This window comes from Equus quagga, chromosome 8, assembly GCF_021613505.1.
Source record: "Equus quagga isolate Etosha38 chromosome 8, UCLA_HA_Equagga_1.0, whole genome shotgun sequence".
In the NCBI taxonomy this organism is placed as follows: Eukaryota; Metazoa; Chordata; class Mammalia; order Perissodactyla; family Equidae; genus Equus; species Equus quagga.
Genome location: NC_060274.1, coordinates 116,145,487 through 116,168,404, shown reverse-complemented (window position 1 = coordinate 116,168,404; position 22,918 = coordinate 116,145,487). Strand labels below are relative to the sequence as shown.

At 45.5% G+C, this 22,918-nt stretch overlaps 1 protein-coding gene across 2 annotated transcripts in view; it reads left to right on the top strand.

Annotated features, from left to right (window-relative positions):
* Positions 1 to 22,918, top strand: part of CREB3L2 (cAMP responsive element binding protein 3 like 2) — a 111,188-nt gene that overhangs the window by 1,452 nt on the left and 86,818 nt on the right. The window contains exon 1 of one of the 2 annotated variants that reach the window (XM_046670597.1): positions 11,921 to 12,028. The exons of the other annotated variant lie outside the window; for it this stretch is intronic. The gene's annotated coding sequence lies outside the window, so the exon portion shown is untranslated. Of the gene's footprint in view, positions 1 to 11,920; positions 12,029 to 22,918 lie in introns of those variants that run through there. 2 annotated transcript variants of the gene reach the window in all.

Here is a 22,918-nt window from a genome sequence, read left to right as displayed (position 1 = left end):
TCCACCTCTTCGGCCTTTGCCTCTGGCTGGCTGACGTTATTTTGGGAAAAGGGATGAGGGCCTCCCTGTGATTCCCACCAGAGTGTTTGTGGTGGCTGAGCACGGTTTGTTTAAAAAATGCAGAGTGCAGGGCCGAGAGGGAGTGGTGGTTCACTCTGGGGCAAAAGCCAGCTGTGTGGTCGGATCTGCTGGGTTTGCTCACAGAGCCTGTCCTGAGGAGAGCACGTGGGCTGCTTTTGGATTGGGGGCCCAGATGTGCTTCCTGTCGGAGAGGACTTCGAGCATGTTGGCCGTCAAATATCTTCTGATAATTGGGTGTTCCAGATGTTTCTACTGGCATGGGCTGCATTTTAACCATTTGCGGAGGGGCAGCTCTTCTCTTTTGTTCTTAAAGGTGCTGTGGACATGTCTCATCCAGCAGCTGTAATGCCACGGCTGTGGGGTTGTCTTTCAGCTGGTGGAATGAATGATGCGCAGGCGTCCACATTCCCTTTCTTGGGCCCTGCAGCTTGCGTTTGTGAGATCACAGGCCAGGGTTCGAGATGCTGCCTGTGACTGGGACATCGACTCCAGGCAGAACAGCTTGGACTGGCTCTAATTAACATCTTTGTGCACAGTTTCAGGGCTAGAGACCTTACCTTCCTTTTGGTATTAAGGGCTCCGTTTTTGTATGTCGTTCTAATGAAGCAGTGATGTGTGATTATTTTCCTTCTAATTTTATTTTTTCTAAATGACTTTTATGTCTGTCACTTAGGGACACATCTTCTGGGCACCTCACTCATATAAAATGCTACTCATCATTGCTGCAAGTCATTACCAACAAACTCTGTATATCAATTAGTGTTGAAAGAGGTGTTGGATTTAGTAGCACAGACGACTGGATTATATTCCTTCTAAACTCAGGGGAGTTTGGCAGAGATTTGAAAACAGATAACTTTCCCATCTGTTTCTTGAACACTGTTGGATATCTAGTTGCAGAGCTAGTTATTGGCCCATAATGTAGAATGGCCTGACCTCCAAGTGGAGAAAGGATGGCCTGATTGTGCGTTCATTCAAAAATTTATTTGTTCTTTCAATTAATAGTTATTGAATATCTTCCATATGCCAAACACTGTTCTAAGCACTTGGGATATATCAATGAACAAAAGCGGACAAAAATTCTTGACCTTGGAAAGCTTTTATTCTGCAGGATGTGTGTGTGTGTGTGTCTGTGTGTTAGGGAAGAGAAACAATAATTGATAGACATAATAAGAAAGTAAGTGACATTGCGTGTTAGACAATGTAAGTGCTATAGAAGAAGTAAAAGCAGATCAAGGTGAGGGGAATGGAGAACACAGGATGGAGGAAGGGCAAAATATGATTTTGAATTGAGTGATCAGAATGAGCATCCTGTAGAACGTGGATCTGAACAAAGGCTTGAAGGTAGGGAGAATGTTAGCTCAGCAGGATGAAGAGCCAGAGCACAGGCCCTAAGGTGGGAGTGCGCCTGGCAAGAGCCTATGGTAAATCACCTTCTGTTTTCGATCCCCTCATTTCGGTCACTTATTTTCCTGGTAAATGCAGGTTACTTCTGTGACACTATGTCTGTTTTTGGAATGGCCCAGTGAAACTTTCTAAGTTGAATGGATTGGGCTTTGTACAGGGGGACGAGAGCCTGCAGGGAGGCTAAGGTGCAGATATAAGTTAGGAAAGTGGTAAGATATGATAATAGCTACAATCTCTTGAGCATTTATTATCTGACAAGAAGACCTGGCTTCATGGCTCTGCTACCTGTGCTGTCCTACAGGGCCCTACACTTGGTTCCATGCTCTGCTGTCACCATCTTGAAATCCTTAATTTTTTTTCTTTTGGTGAGGAAGATTGTTGCTGAGCTAATGTCTGTGCCAATCTTCCTCCATTTTGTATGTGAGATGCCACCACAGCATGGCTTGATGAACGGTGCGTAGGTCTGGCCTGGGATCTGAACCTGCGAACCCCAGGACACCAATGTGGAGCACATGAACCTATCCAGTATGCCACTGGGCTGGCCTGAAATCCTTAGTTTTGAACAAAGGGCCCCACATTTTCATTTTCCACTGGGGTCCCACAGATTATGTAGCTGGCCATGCTGAAAGTCATTACGGTAAATGTGCTTTACAAAAATTATACAATCGAACCCTCTTAATGACCCAATGAGAGAGCCATTTTTATTATTCCCATTTTACAGATAGGAAAACTGAGGCTTAATGAGTTTAAGTGACTTGGTAAAGGTCCCATTAGCGACAGAATCAGAATTCAAACTCAGGTCTGCCTGCCTCCAAAGGCCAGGTTCTCGCCCATATGCTAAATAAATGAAGGACTCAGAATTAAAGAGAAGAAACTGAGTCAGAGGATGGGAGAGGATCATTGGGGAATCAGAAACTGCTGCGCCTGAAGACAGCTACTATTTACCTGAAGTGGCAGTGCCAACCATTGTATCTTCCTAGTGTGATCACTCTATTTGCTCTAAATAGGGATTTAGTTACCACATGCATGATTGCTAATGCCCTGTTTGAGCAAACCTGTCACCTACCTGATTTTAAAAACATAGGAGGTTCAAGTTGCCTGAGGCTGATATTGTACGTCTCTCAGGCGCCTTCTGTGAGCCATCAGGACCAATGTTTTTCTCATTTGGTTAGTTAGGAAGCAGACTTTCTGGTCCAGAAGGACAAAGGCTTAGAGGAGACAGGTTCAAAGTCTCCATAATAATGAAGCACATAGATAGGGCAAATAGAGACTTCCTTGTTAGATCCTGAATTATTAGAATTTTGGGCTTTCTCTTGAAGCTTAAAAAATAGTTCCCATACAGATAATGAAATACTATTTTAAATCAGTGAGTAGTAGTTTTATGAAAGCTGTTGCTTCTAGAGTGGATCTAGTCTAAAAGTGTGTTCCGAAAAGATGGCAGATCTAAAAATGATGTGTGTATCTTATGGTTTGAAATCATTGTGAGAAATCTTGTGCCTTCCCCCAAACCTGCCTGGATGTTGGACATTTCTGACATATATGTTGTGTTCCTATAAGATTCTGTGCCAATTACATTTCCGGGAATTCACTGTGGGGTTTTGCAATTTAAAGAACAAAACAGTCTATAAATATTATCTGTGCATATCATATATGCACGGACTGCGTCTGGAAGGATAATTGATTGTTTCTGGCAAGGGGACTTGGGAAACTGGAGGTCAAGAGAGGAGGGAGGGAGAGGAAGTTATTTACACTCTATTCTTTTGTACTGCTCAAATTTTTCCCTGCTGAATGTATTTAGAAAATGAAAAATTACAACTTAAAGGCACCATGTAAAACTGGACTAGAGGTAATTTTAGCCTGAGCTTCCTTGGGGGCAAAGGGGGACCTGGTGTGCATTGATGCTCAACACCCCTGAGTCGGAGGTGGCCTTGGGTGAAGAATACAGGAAGCAGGAGTGCCTGGTGGGAAGGGGCTCTCAGGGTGGAAGATTAACAGTGAGTTTGTGTATGATAAACTTTGTGATCCTGGTAACTTTCTTATATCTCAGTTTCGCGATCTGAAAAATAGAGCTTTCATAAATTTTTACAACAATTTTATCTTTTAAAAAAGTATATGGTAAGAACTACTAAGTCTTTGCAAAGAGAATGACAGCAGTTCTGGTTGTTCTCAATGCTAAATTCGTATAAATCCAATTCTTTGTAAAATTTGTTTAGTGGTTATGCTACAAAAATGTTATGTCCAGTTAGTTCTTAAAGTGAAATGACTAATCCCAGACAGTGGTAGGTGGAGAGCTGAGGGAATGTTCAACCTGCCTGGTACCCGGATGTAAAGACCATCTGGCTTCCACATCTGTCACTGATTGCCAGAATAGAGTTGGCTAATCTCCCAGGCTAGTGGTTTCCCCTTCCTCCTGGCTGGCCCGGAGACTGATATGGCTCCAATGGGATATTGAAACTTTTGATTTGATGTTCGCCTCCCATTGTTGGCCCCTGGCCAGGTTCTGAGGGGGAACCTGGGCCCTTGTGGCCTGAGAATATCATTACTTCTGGTCACAAAGCAAATAAAGGTGAGGAGCTCTGGTAGGAGACAGATTGTGGAGTAAGTATAATTTGTCTTCAAGGCCCTTGCTTCACCTTTCTTCACTTTCATCCCTTTCATGTTTTCCTCCCTTCTTGGGCTCCACGTGGTTCCCAGAATGGTGTTCTCTTTCCAACTCCTTTTTTGCAACTCTTACATTTTGCTTTCAGGAAAGATTTGATAAACTTATCCTAAACATTGAAGTATTTGTAAGTCTTAACGTATGACCCCTAAGTGGGCATTTATGTTTAACAATAATTACATCAGTTCGAAAGGGTGAATCTCTAAATGGAGAACTTAAGGCAATAGCCAGCAAGTAGGGGAGGAATATTTGGGGCATGGGGGAGAGTCCTCACTATGCCATACATGTGGCCCTTATTCATAAGGCAGCCTTACACATGTGTTGCTAATTTATCTATGATCTAAGCAGTTTTCATTGGCGTGGTGAAAAGTCTTTGGCTCATTATATTACTGTGTCTGCAATTGTTCTCATGGTGTTAATGTGAGTTGGTGAAAGGTGACTTGGGCACAATCCTGAAAGATGAGAGGGCAGTACTGAGTTTGGTACTTGCCCCCTTTCTTGAAAGATCCCTCAGTGATAATATTCTATGGAAGCAGGGAGCTCTGATATGAAGTTGCTGTTGCAGGAGAAATGAGGCAGTGCATCTAGATTGATAAATGAATTAAATTACAATGCTTGCAGCTGCATGCAGCTGAAAACTGATAAAGATTGCCTATACAATAAGTAGATCATTATGTCATGTCGCAAGAGGCCTAGAATTATAGCTTATTGTTTGTCTGATTCAGCAGCTCCTCCGTGTCATCACGGACCTAGATTTCATCCATCTATATGCAGATTTCATCTTCAGGTTGGAGGCAACCTGAAGGCAACTCAAACCCATATAAGTTTCAGGGGTTCAATTCAAAATGACAACACCCAGAGGAAGAAGAGAGGTTGTATCTTCCTTGTGTCCCTTTTTAGGATGGAAGAAACTTTTTTCAGAAGCCCCCTAGCTGATTTCTCGTTGAATTTTGTTGGAAAGGATTGGATTACGTTACTATTTCTAAACCAATGGCTAGAAAGGGATTGACGTGATTGGCTTAGATTAGTCGTATGGGGATGGAGGAGATTTTGGAGTCTCAACCAGTGTGACCATTTGTAATGATCATTCGTAAAGTAGCCTGAGTTGATAGTTCCTTAAAAAAAGATGTGTTTGTTTAACCAATGGCTGTTTTTCTCACAAAGATGGTGTAGCAAATGGAAAATGTTTTAAAGTCCACAATAATTAGCCTCGGTAGCAAAAGATCAGGCTAAGTTCTGTGCCACTTGCAAAGATCTAAGGACGTTATTTAGCTGTGCTAATAGGGCCCAATGAAGGAAAACTAAGACAGGAATAGTCTCTGAAATGCATGCAAAGGCTGTCAGGGAGGTAGTACTGCTGTGTCCCAACTCACTAACTAGGAAATGTGGAATTAACTATATTGTCTGAACTCTCTGCATCAAGGTCAAAGATCAGGGCTGGAGGTAACTAGCTGAGCCTATAATCGCGCTCACCATGCAAGACAAGAATGACTTGTTCTGTTCGAGGCCTTCCAACCTTTCAGCAGGCAGAAAGCTAAACATCATTTTTCAAAGAAGCTGTTTTTCCAGTTGCGTATGGCTGTTCAAATAAAGATAATGCCACATGTGCCTGTTTGCAGCTTGAACTACCTGCCTCAGCCCGGCTTGGCTGTGACCTCTCTGCTGACTGTCTTGGGGCAAATGGCCCTAGGCCTTGGCTGGCCATTTGGTAGGGTTGAGGGCCTGTGGCTGCAGGGTGTCTGAATTGGCCGGGTGAATGATTTTATGAATGAGGGAGTAGAGTCCACATTCCCTGCCTCTGTAGTGTCAGGATTGAAAGGAAATGACGAGACCCACCTTCTTTGTGTTAACCTTGAGGCTATTCCTCCTTCGCTCTGCTCACCACATGATCTTGGGCTCTTCCAAATGAAGTTCCAGGTGACCTCAACTTTTCCCTGAATGGAATTGTCTAGGTTATCCATTAGGCACATGGGAGGCAATGGTCCATTTTATCTATGGAGAATCTGAGGCCTAGAACAGTAAAGAGATTTGCTAAGCTGGAACACAAGCTCCTTGACAGGAAATGTGAGTTTGCCTGCCCTCTACTCCCAGGATGCTTAGTCAAGCACAGGATGCTCAGAGATACATAGTTGCTTGATGCACAGTTAAATGGAGTGAGGCGGTCTTAGAGAATGGATAAGCTCAGTGACCGTGGCCTGTTTTGTTAATATATTTTTTTAACTGGATTCTTGTAAATGCTTCTGCAAATCTGAAAATTTAGCATGAAAATGACTTGGGTTATTTGGTGTTAATATCTTTTCTTGTTTAGTTTAGGAAACAAGATGGGAGGGAGGGTGGTTGTATCACAGTCCAGTTTCCTCTAGAGTAGAGTTGAAGGCGTCAGTGTGGAAAGGGTGGGCTTTGAGCCTGGCAGCTTTGGTGTTCAGGGCCACTGGTTCTCTGGTGATCTTGGGCAAGTTACCTTACCTCTTTGGGTCTCAGTTTCTTCACACGTCACTGCCTGGCCCAGAGTAGACACTTTTGTACCCTCTCCCCTAAGTCAAATGTCTTCTCTCTGGGGAAGAGGTGTCCTGAGCTTAGGAGTGTGACATCATTCAGGAAGTACAGGAGGCCTGTAATTTTTTTCTCTCACGCATCTTCATTTCCTCTCCTCCCGAGCTTCTACCTTCTGCTATAAACACAGGTCTCTGCCTTGAACACATGTTTGCCAGATGCTATTGCCCCTTCTCACTCATTTTTCCTCTCTTGCTTACTGCCAGGTTTTCTCAAACAACTGGTTAATAGTTACGGCCTTTATTTCCTTGCTTTCTACTTACTCCCGTACCCTGTATGTTCTGGTTCCTACTGCTGCTAGAAGGTCCTCCAACTTCTCCCTAACCACTAACTCCAGTCTTTTCTCTGTTCTTACCTGGTAGGCCCCATGGAATTATTAGGCAATATTGGCCACAAGGTCATCTTGTGACTTGTTCTTGCTTTGGCTTCCATGACACTCTGGCAGGCTTAGTTTTTCCTCCTTCACTGGCTTCCTTACCATCTGTTAAAATGTGAGTGTTTGGTACTTGGCCTTCTTTTTTCCCTGTATGCTCCCCTGGGCTCCTCTGTCAACTTTAAAACAGCCGATTCTCAGGTTTTTATGTCTGTTCTTTGTCTACTGACGGAAAATGGGAGATCTTTGGAGTATGACCCAAGATTCTTCTGGGCCCTCATTAGCTGTAGACCAGCTCTGGCTGGGTAACCCTTGAATCTTCATGATGTGTTACTCTGACCAAGAAGAGTTGGAGACACTTTGATCCTCTTTATCACTGTACCCCATTTATCTCAGGAAATGTTTAGTGACTCAGCTCTCCTGCAGTGTAAACCCATGAGAAGCTCATGAGGCATTACTGGGATACAGCTGTTTCTGGAGTCAATGTTACCCATCAGATGCAGGCCGTGTTTTGGCTGGGTTCGTGCTTACTCTTCGCTGGGGAAACCCTGTGTGGCGTTCTCTGGTGGTATGTCTAACTTTTTCTAGGATTGTGTGGAAGGTCAATGCAAAAGTCAGACACAACTTCTTAGATCATGTACCATTTTTTCCTCTGGTGTGTATTGCTGCTTTCAAGCTCATTACAATTGCCTCAAATTGAACTGCCTGCGTTTGAGTTGTTCTGTTCTGGTATAATTTATCTAAACTTTACTGACATTACTGAAGAGCTTTGAATTTTTTTAAGAGTTGAGATGGGGTGCTCTGAGCCACTTAAATTTCTATGCCTGCTTCTTGTTAGAAGTACCAATGGGGGCTCTTGGAAGAGAGTTTTTCTTGGGAGCATAAAGTACTTAGATGTGTGAACTCAATTGTAGGACAAGTTACTTGACGTCCCAGGTGTCAGTTCCTCCAGCTGTAAATGCTGCATTAGTATTACACGTCCCTGCGTTTCCTTTAACTCCACAGTTCTGTGCTGAGTATCATGCTCCTATCCTTGAGAGTCTTTTATCTTTAGAAAGTGGATAATATAAAGCAACAACAAGAAGATCCAGTTGATTGCCTATTTCAATGGGGCAACTGCGTTGGCAGGTGTCGTTTGCGTTTTGTAGCCTCTGATTTCTGACTAGAAACCTCGCTTCAGTAAAACCCAGACAGAATAAAGAATGGAAAACAGAGAGGCACAGAGGTAGGAAATATTTTTTTAACATCAGAAAAAAAACCCCCCACCAAAACCAAAAAAACCCTCTTCAGACTTCTTGGCAAATAAGATGAGTCTGGGGAAAAAAAAATCCACAAACAGTTTTCTAGTTGTCTGAGAGGAAAATCCTGGTTTTTGACATTTCATATCTTGGAAATGTCTGAATAGTTTTTGTTTAAAGGGAAATTCCTTTTGGCTGAGAAAGAGCCTGCAGGGTTCAAACTGATAGGGTGATGTTTTTAGAAAACTTGGAGGAAATAAGCATCTGTGATGAAAATGCTTTCTCACCGGCCAATTGTGTGGTACAGACATTTAAATCTGAGGTTACCAATCATAGTGTTTTAAAGGTGAACCGTTGACTTCTTCCTTCCTCTTGCTTCCTATCTGTGCATCCTGGGGAAAAATCTCTCACAGCTGGTCCTTCCTGCAATCTGAGGAACTTAATGAACTGCTTTTCTAAACCTGTGCGTGTTCCAGGCAGGAAGATATGTATTCTTGACCTCATGGCTCTCCCACTAGAGTGGGGAGGAAGATATGTAAACAAGTCATTAAATTACAAGTTCTTAAATACCTGGTGTACGTTTTGCTTTAGAGCCGTATTCAAAGTATTTCTGAAGCACAGAGGATGGAATAACAATTCTGAAGGAGATGGAGAGTTTGGGAACGCTTCGCAGGGCAGGTGGTATTTGCAGTGGGTCCTGAAGTACAAATAGGAATTAAATAGGAAATATAAATAAATAGGAAATACAAATAGGAATAGAAATCTCCAGGCAGTGGGAACAGCAGATATAGAGTAGGAATGTGTAAAATATCATGGCTGATTCTGGGAATCCCGAGTAGTTTTAGGTAGTTTGAGAATAGGGTGCTCCGTGGGGAGCGTTGGGAGATGCAACAAGATCTTAAAAGGTTTGCACGCTTTGTTAATCATTTGGATGTTCCTTTGTGGGCAGTAGGGTGGGAGGCTTTTAAAGCTTTTTACAAGAGAGGGACAAGAGTAGAGATGTATTTTCAAAAGGAAATCTTAGTTGTTATGAAGGATGGATTGGAGGGCAGAATCAATGGCAGCAAGATGATCTGCTGGCTGGTATTTCATCCATGAAGCAGAACAAGACACTGAGGGCCTGAACCAGACAGGGAGGAGCATATGAATGCAAGAAAGAGTTAGGAGCTAGACATGGAGACTTGGTGACTAGGGGGATGAAAGGGGAAACAGGAGACTTTCCTGTTTTCTGAAGTGGCAGACTAAGTTGATGGTGCTGCCATTGACTCAGAAAGGAAATATTTGGAGCAAGAATGAGTTTGGTGGGAAAGATAATGTGTTCAGTGTCAGACTTGGTGATTCTGATGTGTTTGTGGAGTGTTCAGGAGAGATCCTTAAAAGGCATTTGGAAATTTGGATCTGGAATTCTGGAGGAAGTTTGGACTGGAGACGTATATTTGGGTGTTACGAGCATAGTGGGGGAGAAGTGAAGTCAATAGTCCATCTAAGATAGTCCAGGGAGGTCAAGGTGAGAGTGAGGAGCATGAGAGAAAGCTGAGGATGGAGCCCAGGGGGCACTTGAAGAGTTGGCAGGGGAAGAGTAGGCTGCAGATGGAACTCAGAAAGAACTGGCAGGAAAATGTGGAGAAAATTCAGGAAAGTCCCATCACAGGATCCAAAAGAGGGGAGAGTTGTTGCAGAGTGGTCAAGGTAAATAACGGCTGTGTGTGCTCTTCAGCCGACTGCCAAGCACTCCAAGGACTGTGTGTGTGTTAGCTCAGGGCAGTACCTGTGTCTCCGAGCCACAGAGGCCTCCCTGTGGTCTGTACCTGTGGTCATGCTGTGTGGCATTGTGCCCGGGGAGTGGAGGCCTTGTTTCCAGGAGAGAGTAGAACCTGCAGAAGGGCAGGAACTGAGAGGAAGTAGGCAGGGTGGATGATATATGCAATACTGCCTCTTTCTTTCTTTATGTTTTTGTAAAAGATTAAAATCAATCCTCAGAGATGGCCTTGGAGATTGTCACGGTTCCCTTGCAGTTTTATGAGGGTCCTTTCTTCATTCCTCGCTCCAGCCTGAGTCCATCCCTCCATGATGTCCTTCCAGTTGGCCAGGAGGGGTTTGTGCGTGTGTCCCTGTGTGCATATGTTATTATGGTCCTCAGACTTTGGAACATGCAAAAGGATGGTCTCTGGACTCACACCTGTAAAAGAGGGTTGGGATTTATCAAATGCCTGTAAGGCTTCAGTCTTTTCCTTTCTGTATTTCTTCTGACTCTTGCCACTGAGAAAGTGTCAGGTGGACCCACTGAGTGCCAAAGATGAGTTTGATCACAGAGACGTCAACAATTTTCAAATAATAGAAAAATAGAAAAAAACCGTAATCTGCCTTGTTTTTTATATCACATAAAAATAGGGGCAGCTGAGGACAAATGGTTTTGTAATGAGAATATGAGCCTGAGGGCTTTCCAGCGGAAGGAACATTAAAATAAATGATGCAGCGTCAAAGAAAATGTGCAGCTACAAGCAGGGCCTGGATTTCAGGACCTACAAAGGGGGTTCTGGAAGGACACCCTCCCCCGCCCCATGCCTCCAGCGTTCTGGGCTGGATTCCGCCCTTGCTGTCTGCTGCGCTGTATCCAGGATGTTGCTTTTGTGGGAGGAGCAGCCCTGTGGCCAGGACTGAAGTCGGCACCTAAGGGCCGAAGAAAGAAGGGAGTCGAGAGTGAGGAGAATTCTGCACAAGGAGGAACGAGGCAGCCCTTCTCAGTTTGGAGCGGAACAGACTCCTGCAAGCAGAAATTAAGTTTAGAATTCACCCCACAGTTTCACTCGGTGTGGGTTAAGTGGGTCTCTTGACTAACTGGGAAACAGATTACTTTCTATCACATTATTTCCAGAGCAAAACATCTTGTGAGTACGAAGCACCTATGTTATAAACTTTAAAAAAAAAATAGATAATTTTTTAGAACAGCTTTAAGTTCACAGCAAAATTGAGCAGAATGTACAGAGTTCCCATCCACCCCTTGCCCTCCTCCCACCATGCACAACTTACCCTGCTGTCAGCATCCCACTGTTAGACACTTTTGGAATGTGGCTTCATAAGCCAGGGTTACCTCTGGCAGCTTTTGATTTTAATTTTGTTTTTTAAAATTAGTCACAGACGAGCTTCCTTTTGTAGTCATACAGGAAGCCAAATTACCCCGCAAGGGCCTTAAGCATATATGTGTGAATGTTTGTGTGTAGGCTGTTTTTGTTTTGTTTTAATAAAAACCTACTTCAAGCAATTTAGGAGCAGACCTATAGATTTTGGTGGGATATAATTAAAAAGTTAACATATGGTGTGTTGCCCGCATCTCCACTTACAAATAGCGTAGGCACTGGACACTGTCCTTTGGAAAGGAGGGTGGGATCGTGTGGGAGAAATGCTGTATTTTTTGTAACCGAAGAACCCGAAGGCGATCTTTGTAACTATGACTTTTAACTTCCTACCCTGAGATGGTGTTCGTTTCTGAGGCACTGCCAGGAGTTGTTTTTCTGGTTCTGCTCTGGATTTGCAAGTTTTCTTTCCAGGGCTCTCCTGCAGCCCGTGACCCACATTTGGGAGCAGCTGGAAGGCCTGGGGCTTCGGGCTGAGGAGGCCGAGGAGGTGAGACCAAACCCAGATGGAGACAGACCTGCCCGCCTTGGGCTCCAGGACCTCATGTTCTAACCAAAGGGCTCCAGCGACCCCGGAAATCTTAATGTAAGCATTTTCATGTGTGATGAGAAAGAGGCAGAAAAGTAGCAGCCAGAAAAACATTTGGTTTTTCAGCTGTGTTTACATATGGAGGAACATGAGGTGGGTCGAAACCCAGTGTTTCTTTTTTTATTTAAATACAGACTTATAGGAGGAAACTGAAATTAAGCCTGGCCCAGCTGAGGGGTGGGATGGTTGAGTGGATTGAGCCTGGTGAATTTTTAGCCTTCTTATTCTTACCCTTCCTCTTTCTGTTGTGGGATTCTGAATGTCCTGCTGTCTGCTGATTGCTCAACCATGGTGGGAGAGTGTTGGGAGAAAAAGCCGAGATTTTGGAGTCAGCACAAACTTCATAGCCCTTATCACCACCAACAAATTATTTATTTAGTGCTTTCTGGCTCTGTCAACATGGCCCTCATATCTAACGGTGGTATCCACCCTGTGTGTTGAAGTAACGGATGAGGCTGATCACAACCCAGGGGCTCTGTTGGCTCAGCCTCCGCTTGGGGCACTCTGTACGCAGCCTTGTTGGGAAGCTGCCAGAACAGTGCCGAGCACATCATAGGTGTCCAAGAAAATATTTGCTGAATGAATGGGTGAATGAGTGACTGGGTACCTTTCTGAGGCTATTCCACAGGGCCATGATGGAAGATGAGTGACATGATGTAAATAAAGTGTCTATCTCCGTGCCTGGTACATGGCCTCTAAGGAGATATTGGGTTCCTGGCCTCCATTTTTCTACTCCAATAATTTCAGAGAGGTATAGGAAGAAAACTCTTGCTGAATTCTAAATTTAAGGAAATAGTAGTAGATAGAATAAAGCCTCTCTAATGTAAGCCTAATTTATTTGTTATTTGATTAAGTTTAGTTAACACCCATCACTTCATATAGTTACAAATTGTTTTCCTTGTGATGAGAACTTCTAAGATCTGCGGTCTTAGCAACTTTCAAATATACAATGCAGTATTGTTAACCATTGTCACGATGCTGTACATTCCATCCCCAGGACTTATTTACCTTACAACTGGGAGTTTGTAGCTTTTGATCACCTTTACCCTGATGTGGCCTGATTGCGACCAGATATTTAGGGGAAAAAAAACCCCTAAAAGTTTCTTTAGTTCTTGCCTGAATCTTTTTAGGCTCCAAGGCCGGTATTGATTTGCATGACTGAGTTCGTGCTTCGAGTTTTCAGGCACCTGCTTCTGTGGAACTGAAATTCTTTGTAGGTTTTGAGGGGGTGGGTTGGCGGCAGGTGTTAACCTTCTTCAGGTCACGAGAGGGAAGACGAGAAGGGGTTGGCCCATTCCCTGTCCCTGCCATCCCCTGGACCAACCATCTGTAACTAGACATTGAGATCGTTTTCATTGTTTTTCTAATATAAATAGCATTTCTGGGGCTAATTGTGATAGGCTTAGGACTCCATTCACACGGGGAGAGTTGGGAAGAAATGGGAAGTGTGGTGGGGAACAGCCCCAGTGGGGCCCTGCCCACAGTGTCTGGAATGAGCCTGAAGGGCTCTCCGTCTGCTGGGCACTGCTCGGCCCCTGGGCCTTCCCCACAGAGCAGCTTTGGGTGCTGTGGATAAGCTGCAGCAAAGGGCATTTAAGCCACACGCTCCCCTGACCCACGGCCTGAGCTACGTTCAGCCTTTGACCTTCTAACGTAGTTGATATAAGTAGAGTTTAGCAAGAGAACCTCCTCTGAGTTTGCTTCCTTGGGAAGCAGGGTTCTAAGTTGCTCTTCTGTGCCTTCCTTTCATCTGGATCAGCAGCATTCTATGCACAGAAGTTGCATGTAGGTTCTAGCATGTGGATGGACCCCCTTCTGTAACCTTGTTGTTACTTCGGCCATTTCAGTACGGCTTTGGGAAAGAGCTGTTAGAAACTGGTGCCCAAATGTCCAACCCTGCTGGAAGTTATGCATTTTTATTTTAAACCAAAAAAAAAACATTGCTGATAATGGGAGTGAATGCCAAAGAGAGAAACTCCTTAGCTATAGAGGCTAACGAGTTTGAACGAGTCCCTGATGGTTCTTCTCTGTGGAGCTGCATTTCTGCAAAACAGCTGGCAATTTCAGAGACCCGTTAGCCCTTCGTTGGTTTTTTCATGAAATGCTGACGACTTCCGTGGAGAAGTTTGTTCTTTGGTGTTTGCCAACCAAAAGAAAAATATCCTGGTGGGTTGATTTTTTTTTTTCATTGCCCTTTTGAGAAACCATTACCTGAGCCAAATTTGCTTTTAGAAAAAAAGAAAATAATCAAAACAAAACTAAGAACAAAAGTTTCAAGATTACAAGTATATAGATCACTTGGCTTCAAAATATAATAATTTAACCCTGGAAGCTTATGTTATGAATCAAGAAGTCCTGAGCTAGGCCTTCTGGGGCCGGTGTAGTGATTGAATGGTGCTGGTGGGGCTCAGGATTGTCCCACCTTTTTATTCTGCCATCTTTAGCAGGTAGCCCTTTGTCTTCATGGCCATTGCCTCATGACTGCAAAATGACTGCTTCACCTCCAGCATAACATCAGCCTCCCCAGTAGGGAGGAAATGGGAGGACAAAGTGGGGTAGTACCTGTATTAGAAAAGCTAACCTCTAAGCCGAATTCCTCTCAGGTCCCACTGGCCACTGCTCACTGCGAGAGAGGGCACAAGGTGAGTGTTTTAGCTGCAAACCTTGCTACCCTGAACAAGATTGGTATGTCCGTTAATGAGGAGGGAGGCAGGGTGGATATTGAGTGGTCAAGTAGCAGTGTCTGCTACACTACAAAATGACACCTTCCCAAACTTATAGGATCATAGGTCTGGTAGGGACCTTTGAGATGGTCGAGCACAACCCCTTCATGACGCCCATAAGGGAAGTGTTTATTTCCTACTATTTCTGCTCAGTGTGCCAAAAACCCCCGTTGCACTTTTCGGCACTCCTGGGCTGGGCTGCTCATCCCCTGATGTGTAAACTGTGGCCGGAATGTGAGTGGGCTGTGAAGAAGTCCCTTTCACTGGAGACGAGAGTGGCAGGCACATGGGCGGTGTGTGTATGGCAATCAAAGGTCTGATTATGCTTTCTCAGGAAAAGCAGCCAGCCAACAATAATTCCTGGGCTGCCTCTGAGTGCAGAACCTGGAATCTGGCCTCCTGGAGGGATCACAAGAGCCGTAGAAGACTTAGCCTTACCCTTGAGGAGCCAAGCCTGGCAGGGCCACCCGAACAATGGCCTGTGTGAGACAAAGCGGAGATGCGTGCTAACAAGGAAGAAAGCCCATGGCAGACCAAGTAGCCAGGCCGGGAGGGCGACTTGGAGGAACTGGCTGTGAGCAGGGATTTGTAAAGATTTATTATTTGGTGGAGAGCGATGGTGTGTAAAAACACTGGTTTAAGAGTAAGCAGCCTTGTCTGGTTGGAGCCATTTAATCACACCAGCCTGCAGCCCGGGGTGTTTTCTTTAGAAGAGCAGCCTTGAATCGACAGTGATTATGGATTCCTCGCTGTGTGCACAGGGAGTATTAAGTTGGCCTCGTTTATTGGAACATATTGAAAGACCACTAACTCTGGACGAGCTTTCCCTTTGGATTTTGGGTTTCAATCCTCTTCTTCCCTTCCTAGGACTGCCTGCTGGCCCTGACCTTGCGTTTCTGCTCTTGCTTCTCCTGTCTGAGATTCCTTCCTTGGGGGCTCAGTCTGTCTCCTCAGTGCTGGATCTGTGTGTCCCATAGCGCTCCAGGGCCTTCTCCAGCCTTGCCTTAGGGATGTGTGGTAGAGAAGGCAAAAATGAGGGGAGCAGTGTCTCAGAGGCTCTTAGCCCCACAGTGGACCAGGTGGATGGTATTTGGCATCGAGAGTACCTAGCCGTCTTAGCTTGGGCTGCCATCACAAAATACCATGGACTGGCTGGCTTAAGCAACAGATATTATTTCTCACCTTCTGGAGGCTGGGAAGTCCAGGATCAGGGTGCTGGCAAATTCTGCTCCTGCTGAGGGCCTCTTCATGGCTTGCGAATGGCTGCCTTCCCGCTGTGTCCTCACATGGTGGGGAAAGTGAGCTCTGGTCTCTCTTTTTCTTCTTATAAGGGTGCTAATCTCATCATGGGGGTCCCACTCTCAAGAGGAGCTCAACTAAAGGGAGCTCTTCACCTGAATCCTGGACTGTTTGCCCCCTAAAGTTAATGCTTCGTCTTTGTTTTTTGGGAATAAACTCCCCTTTTTTTTGAGACTGCTTAAGAAATGAGTGGCTTATGTCATAAGCAAAAAAAAATCTTGCTTATTAAAGTCATTTTGTAGTATTCTCAAGATACGGACTCAAAGTAGACAAAAGTTAAGCTGTCTTTTCTGACCTTAAATGGAGGGCTCTGGCCTACATTTTCATTCATGAGCTAAACCATAGCTCACCCTTAATTTTTCTCCTTCTCTGCTCCCCGGTCCTCCCCCCATCGCATTCTTCTCTACATACATTTTGAATTTTGTTTGACCTCATATATGTTTCCTTTAAGCTGTTTAAATCATTTTTGAAACATAGTAAACATAAATACATTTTAAAAGCACAAACCCTCCTAGAGTCTGGTCTCAGCCTGGCGCTGGCTCACTCCTGGCCCGGCACAATCCCTGAAGGATGCTGGAGCATTTGCTTGGGTTCCATCCCGCCTGTCCCCACCCCGGCTTCCCTCTTGTCTCCTTCCTGTCCCTGTTTTTCCATTCTTGTGTCCTTTGCTCTCCTCCTTTCTCTCTCTCTCCTGGGCCTTTCCCTTCTCTGACTGTGCTCTAAATCTGCCATCTTTCTAGAACTTGGCTCAGCCCTGATGGAGTGAGAACCTCAGCTCTGGGTTTGGAATCTGGTCTTAGATTCTCCTGCCTTGTTGCAAGGACTTGTGCTCCCCAGCCGGTGATGGTTTCCTGGAGGTTGTCACATTAATGGTGTGCATCATTAAGGGTCTTTGGGGGGATTGGAAGCTGCAGAACTGACTTTCCAAATGTATGGAGCAGGTGGGGGCACAGGAGGGGTCACATTGTGGAGCAACTGGGCCCATGTATGAAGCGCAGGAGGAGCCAGGAGAGGAGCTAGGCACGCTTAGAGGTCACTGAGGAATTTTATTGGCGAACAGTGGAAAAATTCTTTCCTATTTTGCCTTTCTTGGTTTTGTTTTCCCCCTTAGTTGAAATACTGAGAGCCTCCAGCCTGTAACTCTACCAGTTCTGGGGCCTCTCTGAGCAAGCCTAGTCGTGTATTTTAGGAACCTGGTCCCCTGGTTGGGGAAATCTGGATCTAGGTTTGCTCTTACTGGTGTCTTTGTTTTTTGTTTTTTGAGGAAGATTAGCCCTGAGGTAACATCTGCTGCCAATCCTCCTCTTTTTGCTGGGGAAGACTGGCCCTGGGCTAACATCCGTGCCCATCTTCCTCTACTTTATATGTGGGACGCCTACCACAGCATGGCCTGTCAAGCCGTGCTGTGTCCTCACCCTGGATCCAAACCGGCGAACCCTGGGCCACTGAAGTGGAACGTGGGCAGTTAACCGCTGCGCCACTGGGCCAGCCCCTACTGGTGTCTTTGATGCTTAGGGTAAGCCCTGGGCACCAGAAAACATTCCTGCCCCTTTCTCCAGTTGTGTTTGTCCAGGCCTAGGGGTGTGGCCCCCCATCTGAGTTCTTCATAACTGGGCCTCTGGTCACCTGCTTGGCTGACGTCACCCCCAAGTTGCCTCAGGCCAGATGAACCCCCTGGAACCATGAGGCTCCTGCTGCGACCACGTCTACTGCCTAGAGCAATGGTTCTTGATCTTGGCTGCACCTTATAATGACCTGGGAGCTTAAAAAATATCGATGCCTGAATCCCAGCCCCAGAGCTTCTGATCTAATTGGTTCTGAGATGAGGCCTGGGCAGCAGGATTTTTTAACAGCTTCCCTGGTGATTCCAAAATGAAACTGAGGTTGAGAACTGCTGGTTGGGGGCTTTGCTACTCAAAATGTCCACGGACTGGCAGGATCAGCATCACCTGGGAGTTTGTCACAGCTGCAGAATCTCAGGCCCCACCCCAGACTTTCTCGATGGTGATCTGAGGATCAGTGGCTCACCATCTGATTCCTGTGTGTTCAAGTCTAAGAACTCCTGGCTAGAGTGTCCTGCTGCCCCTCCTGTGAGGCCGACTGGATCCCCACCCTGCCACACTGCACCAAGTACCCATGCCAGGTCAAGCTAGATGGAGCCCAGGAAACTGGGCCCCTCATGAACCTTTCTAGGGGGTCAGTTCTATATCTGGATTAAGCTTCCTGTTCCCTCCCTTCCTGACTAATCCCTTTTTTTTCTTTTTAAAGATTGAGCTAACAACTGTTGCTAATCTTCTTTTTTTTGTCTGCTTTTTCTCCCCTAAGCCCCCCAGGACACAGTTGTATATCTTAGTTGTGGGTACTTCTAGTTGTGGCATGTGGGACGCCGCCTTACTGTGGCCTGATGAGCGGTGCCATGTCCGCGCCCAGGATCTGAACCAGCAAAACCCTGGGCCGCCGAAGTGGAGTGTGCGAACTTAACCACTCAGCTACAGGGCCAGCCCCCTGACTAATCCCTTTTATACCATCCACTTGGGAGTCCAGCATGTTCCACTGACAGGGGTGCAAGGATCTGGGCAGCAATCCTATTCTGAAATTAGAGGCCAGTGGGACAGGTTGCAGCCTGTGCTTTGGGGTATCTTGGCCTGACGGCCTGACCTCGGGGTGCTGTGCCTGGTCAACCCAGCAGAGTTTGCCCTGCCCTGACCCTGTCGGGTGGAAGTAGGAAAATCAGACTAAAACAAAAGTTTCATGAAAGGTCATGAATAAAACATGCTCGACCTGGGACGATTGGAGCAGAGATGACAGGTGCACAGCACGGGCGTTTTTCTTCCTTCCCTTGCCTGCAGCAGACACCTCCTTCTGAACCTGGCTCTTTTACCTTCTGAGCTCACACTGGACCCTAGTTCCTCTCTCAGCAGGGCACTCCAGGCAGACATTGCCACTTCCTCAGATTTGGCACTTAAGATACCACTGTTTCAAATTTTCTTTTTCCCAGGGTGGCATCATTTACTCCTCTTATTGTGATTCTCGAGTTTTGTCTCACAACTTCTGAGTTCTCCAGTAACCTCTGAGATGCCATCAGTGCCCTTCGCCTCACTTGCTGCTCAGTTGTCTTCCCAGGCAGTTGGTACAATGAATGCCCGTGTCTCCATGATTGTCACCAAGTCTCCATTCCACAACTGTTTGTCAGTGCTGCCGTGGGCTGGGGCTTAGGGAGGCACAGACTTCATAGGGCCCCGGCCCCCTGCCTCACTGAGTCACCCCTGCTGCCCTAACTCGAACAGGCCTCGTTCCTCTTCACTCGGTGGGAATAACAATGGATGGACTGGATCATTTAGCTTCCTGATCCCCAGTATCATTGCCTGAACGGAGTCCTACATTCTTTCCTACTCCCCATTATTTGAAAACGGTGAGACCTGATTTACTAACTTTCATAGCATCAGGGCCGACCATTACCGCCTTCCTGGACCATCTGCCTTTAGGTTGACTTGAGCTCAGGCGTCAGGCAGGTCAAGGAGTGAGGCTGATCAGAGTTAGTGAGCAGGGAGCAGGGAGCAGGAGGGACTGGAGAGAGTGGGAGAGCTCGGGACCTGTTAAGAGGAAGCAGCAGTCACTCAGCTCCAACAGACGCTTGCCAGACAGGAATTTGGACTCAATACTGGCAGGTGATTTGGCTTTAAAATAAGCCAGAAATACAGATTTTTGTGTAAATCTCTTGCTTTTTAAGAGTTGCCCCCCTATGCTCCACCAACATATTAAGGAAAAAAAAACCCAGCTGTCTTATAGGCCATTCAGAGATAAAGCTTGGACTCTCCCGAAATTCACAGAACTTTAACAGATGCTCTAACCTGTGTAAACTGAGCTGACATCATCCCAGACTGAGGCACGGCCCTCCCAGGTTGAAGTTTATCTGCGTTTCATAAAAAGAGTGCTGTTTCTGCACCCATCTGAAATGCTTCCGGGGTTAGAACCAGAAATGGCTTCAGGACATTTTATTTGCTTTGTCCTGACTGCTTTTCAAGCTCATCTTTTCTATTGTTAAGTCTGTTTTGAGAGAGCTTATCCTATTTGACTTTGATTTCAATTTTTCTGTAAACCGCTTTCAGATTACAAAAATGTGGTCAGAAGTCAGCTCATTTACATTTTGGGTTCATTGAGCTCGATAGTCTCTAATTTAATTTTGTTTATCTTGGCCTTATTTGCTTCATTTATAAAGTGGGATGATAATACCCACTGATTTTTTTTTTTTAAGATTGGCACCTGAGCTAACATCTGTTGCCAATCTTTTTTTTCCCCCTCTTCTTCTCCCCAAAGCGCACCCCCCAAGTACCCCAAGTACGTAGTTGTATATTCTAGTTGTAGGTCCTTCTGGTTGTGCTGTGTGGGATGCCGCCTCAGCATGGCTTGTTGAGTAGTGCCATGTCTGCACCCAGGATCCGAACTGGTGAAACCCTGGGCCACCGAAGTGGAGCACGCGAACTTAACCACTGGGCTGTGGGGCCGACCCTGATACCCACTGATTTTACAGAGTTGATATGAGGATTAAATGAGATTATTTATGTGGAATCATTTTAGAAAAGGGTAAGAATGCCCTCTAATTGTAAGGTATTAAGTTCAAATTAAAAGACACTGCCGGGTACTGCTGCTACACTTCTTAAACCAAGGTTTATTGGTGTTGCTATCTATTGTCTTCTACAGGAAATTAACATCCAGGCTTTTCTGATACTGCTACTAATTATTTGATTAGGTGCCCAGTGGGTTATACCAAGATTCTTCCCAAGAATCTGGCTTATCTATACCAAGATAGTCACTATCTGTCATTCCTTTTTCTGGACTCCTATAGGTATTATCTGTCCCCACAGTTTCATTTTGCAATTTTTGTGCTGTCACGTAATCATTTCACGTGTGTGCTCTGGGTCTCTATGAGAGCAGAAATGGAGGTGCTGCTGCTTCAGTGGCTGCTACCACTGGAGCATTCTGCTTCTGGATTATCTGGACTAAAAAACGTAGGAGGATTTGTTGCTGGGCCTCCTTTCTCCCTAGATTCTGAGAAGAATCTAGAATTCTGAGAAGACCTGCAGCCTCATTTCCGTGCAGCCTTCCCCTGTAGATTGGAGGCAGCATGAGGGGGAGAAGGAAACTGGCAAGGATGGAGGCGTGTAGCCAGGCAGGGGCGATGGGCCAGTGTGTAAGCTCAGGGAGTGTCTCTAGAGCTGTCTCTCCTGCTGCAGCCTCAGTTCTAAGGCGAGTCTTTCCAACCCCACCCCTGCATCCTTTGCCTTTTGCGTTTGTCGGTTGTGTGCGTCGGTGTGCGTATAGAAGAAGACTGAGAGCTGCAGGCTGCATAGCTTGTGGCATTCTTTCATCTCCACCCTCTGGCCTCTCCCTCTCCCACCCGTCATGGCTCATGGGAAGCAGGTGCATTCTCGCCTCTCCCTTTGTCTGCGCGTTCAAATTACCTGGGGAGATTTAAAAAAATACTGATGCCTGAACCCCATTCAAGGATAAATCAAAATTTCTGGAGATGAGGCATAAGAATTTTTTATGTAGTCCCCAGATCAGATTTGTATTTGTACTGAGATCTGCAATTTACCATGTAAAACGTAAAAAGTAAAGTGGAGTGATAGATGAATAGCTGGTGGATAGATTTGTGATAAAGCAAAAACAATAAAATGTTAAGGGTAGAACCTAGGTGGTAGGCATACAGTATTCATTATAAAATTCTTTCAACTCTGCTCTGATTTACATTTTTCAAAGTAGAATGTTGGAAAAAAATCCTTCCACACTTCTCCAGATGATTAATTTGGGGCTGATGCCACCCAAGGCTTGATGGTGGAGATGGGTAGAGAGAGCCTGCATCTGTGCTGTGGGAAAAGAGTGTAGGGTCAGCAGCTTTCAGTACTTGCCTGGTGGCTGGGCGGCCATTGTACATTTATGAAAGCAACCCCAGGAAGACCCCAGAGAGAAAGTTGGTGAGAGCAAACTCTGGGCTGATAAAATATCCATGTCGAACTCAAAACTTGATTAATTGGAATTCTGAGTGCCATTGCTTCACATATTAGTGTAGAGAAAATAGATGTTTTTGAAAGATGCTGACTCTTATATAGGAACATCTGGTTCTTCCATATGGGAGAAGAATCTTGGAGCTGGAGAAACCAACGAGGGTCATCTGGTCCAACCTCCCACTCAGTGCCTTTCCCAATGGCCTGCTCCGAATTGCATTTCATTTGTGCAGCTGGACAGAATGATTCTAAGGTCACTGTTTGGAGGGTGAAATCACTTTTAATTCCAGCAAATGAATATAGTTGAAAACAGTTTTCCTAAGGGAGAAATAAAAGCTGTTTTGTGCAAGGCTTGGTTGCCCCTCTCTTTCCTGCTATTTTAAAATTGGGTGTAGAGGCAGTAGAAGATGACGAGGCCTCGAGAAGTGGGTTGTGTGGTGCTCGTGTTTCGCTTCTCACTGACTCATGGGTGCAGTCCTCCCTGAAATGCGCAGAATAAAGTCTCTCTCTACCTTCCCTGCTCCCCCAACTTCGTTCGGCTCTTGAGGAGTACAGAAGTAAAGGCCCTTCTGTCCTGCCTGTGGGGCTGGGGAACAAATGACAAAGGCCCTTTAAGGGAGGGAGAAGGGCAGGAATCCTGCAGATGTGAGGTTACAGTGTGTCAGCCAGTCCCCTGGGAGCTGCAGCCAGCTTATTGCAGAGGCCTAAGTCCGGGACTCATTTGTGGGTTCTGGAAAAGAAATACCCTGCTGATTATGAGTAACTCTAAGGCCACTTCCCAGAGCCTCTTGGGCTCACAGAGAACTCAGACAGTCTGTTCTGCTAGACTTTTTGGAGCTTTGATATGGATTAAACTCCTG